Genomic DNA, 2,831 nt, shown 5'->3' with positions numbered 1-2,831 from the left:
TATCTCTACTTGCACATCATCATCTGCTCATCTATCACTCCAGTGTTAATTTGCTAAACTGTAATTACTTCGCTACTATGGCCTATTTATTGCCTTATCTCCTTACGCCATTTGCACACACTGTATATAGACTTACTTTAAAAAAAATGGTGTTATTGACTGTACGCTTGTTTATCCCATGTGTAACTCTGATGTTGTTTTTGTCGCACTGCTTTGCTTTATCTTGGCCAGGTCGCAGTTGTAAATGAGAACTTGTTCTCAACTAGCCTACCTGGTTAAATAAAGGTGAAAATAATAATAATAAGTTGAATACATTTAGGTCAGTGGTTCCCAAACTTGTTATAGTCCCGTACCCCTTCAAACATTCAACCTCCAGCTGTACCCCTTCTGGCACCAGGGTCAGCTCACTCTCAAATGTTGTTTTTTGCCATCATTGTAAGGCTGCCACACACACACACTATACGATACATTTATTAAACATAAGAATGTGTGTGAGTTTTTGTCACAACCCGGCTCGTGGGAAGTGACAAAGACCTCTTATAGGACCAGGGCACAAATAATAATAACGATCAATGATTTTGCTCTTTATTTAGCCATCTTACATATAAAACCTTATTTGTTCATCAAAAATTGTGATTAACTCAACACAGGTTAATGAGAAGGGTGTGCTTGACAGGATGCACATAACTCTGCAATGTTGGGTTGTATTTGAGAGTCAGTCTTAAATCATTTTCCACACGGTCTGTGTCTGTATTTAGTTTTCATGCTAGTGAGGGCCGAGAATCCACTCTCACATAGGTACGTGGTTGCAAAGGGCATCAGTGTCTTAACAGCGTGATGTCCCAAGGCAGGAAACTCTGAGCATAGACCAATCCAGAAATCTGGCAGTGACTTCTGATTATATACAATTTTCACAGGACTGCTTGTTGCAATTTCGATGAGGCTCTCTTGTTCAGATATCGGTAAGTGGACTGGAGCATGAAAGGGATAACGATTCCAGTTGTTTGTGTCATCCATTTCGGGAAAGTAACTGCGTAATTTCGCACCCAGCTCACTCAGGTGCTTCACGATATCACATTTGACATTGTCCTTAACCTGTTTGGGCTGCAGGGGGAGTATTGAGTAGCCAGATAAAAGGTGCCCATTTCAAACGGCCTCGTACTCAATTCTTGCTCGTACAATATGCATATTATTATTACTATTGGATAGAAAACACTATCTAGTTTCTAAAACCGTTTGAATTATTTCTCTGAGTGAAACAGAACTCATTCTGCAGCACATTTCCTGACCAGGAAGTGGAAAGACTGAAATCGATGCTCTGTTCTACTTCCTGCCTATACATGGGCATGATACGTAAGAGTCTACGTGCACTTCATACACCTTCCCCTGGATGTCAAGAGGGGGTGAGAGAAGAAATTTCGTGTTTATCTTGGTCTGAGGTGGAATAAAAGCTCTTTGTATGACGTGACCGTCCATTTTCTGTTTTCTGGAGCGCGCGAAAGAGGACATGGATTTGCCTTCTGTTTAGCTGTCGTTATGGACGACTAATATCTCCGGCTATGATTTTATTTGATACATGTGACCATATCATCGTAAAGTATGTTTTTTCAATATAGTTTCATCAGATTATTGAAAATTTTTCGGGAGTTTTGCCGTGTTCCGTTCTCTTCCGTTTGTTGACTTGGAGAGCTTTGTGCCACTTGGCAAGTGCGCGTGCTAAATCGAGGGGGAAAATGAACGTTCTGAATCCAAACAACGACTGTTCTTGACAAAGGACACCTTCTACAACATTCTGATGAAAGATCACCAAAAGTAAGAAACATTTTATGATGCTAATTCATATATCTGTCGTGCATGTGAATTAGTCGTGGGCGCCCAACTTTGGGGTACTCAGCTATACCGAAGCTGGATGTCGTAATGAAGTTATTTTTTAGAATTCTAACACTGCGATTTCATTAAGAACTAATGGATCTATCATTTCCTATACAACATGTATTTTTTACTTATGTTTATGAATAGCTATTTGGTCAGAATATGTGTGTCAGAAAAATATCGTTGCTGTTTAGACGTTGTGGGAAAAAGATGCTGCGTTAGCACAATGTGTAACCACTGATTTCAGCTCTAAATATGCACATTTTCGAACAAAACATAAGTGTATGTATAACCTGATGTTATAGGACTGTCATCTGATGAAGAAAATCAAGGTTAGTCAAAAATTATATATATTTTGCTGGTTTGTTATGATCGCTAACTTTTGCTGCTGGGGAATGGCTTGTGTTTTTGGCTATTGTGGTACGCTAATATAACGCTCTATTGTGTTTTCGCTGTAAAACACTTGATAAATATTCTCGGAAATATTGTCTGGAATCACAAGATGCCTGTCTTTCAATTGCTGTACACTATGTATTTTTCAGAAATGTTTTATGATGAGTATTTAGTTATTTGGCGTTGGTGTCTGTAATTATTCTGTCTGCTTTCGGTGCAATTTCTGATTGTAGCGCAATGTAAACTATGATTTATACCTGAAATATGCACATTTTTCTAACAAAACATATGCTATACAATAAATATGTTATCAGACTGTCATCTGATTAAGTTGTTTCTTGGTTAGTGGCTATTTATATCTTTATTTGGACGAATTTGTGATAGCTACTGATGGAGTAAAAAACTGGTGGAGTAAAAAAGTGGTGTCTTTTGCTAACGTGGTTAGCTAATAGATTTACATATTGTGTCTTCCCTGTAAAACATTTTAAAAATCGGACATGTTGGCTGGATTCACAAGATGTGTACCTTTCATATGCTGTATTGGACTTGTTAATGTGTGAAAGTTA

The sequence above is a fragment of the Salvelinus namaycush genome, unplaced genomic scaffold (assembly GCF_016432855.1).
Source record: "Salvelinus namaycush isolate Seneca unplaced genomic scaffold, SaNama_1.0 Scaffold1273, whole genome shotgun sequence".
In the NCBI taxonomy this organism is placed as follows: Eukaryota; Metazoa; Chordata; class Actinopteri; order Salmoniformes; family Salmonidae; genus Salvelinus; species Salvelinus namaycush.
The sequence above is the reverse complement of the archived record's forward strand: the minus strand, read 5'-3'. Positions refer to the sequence as shown.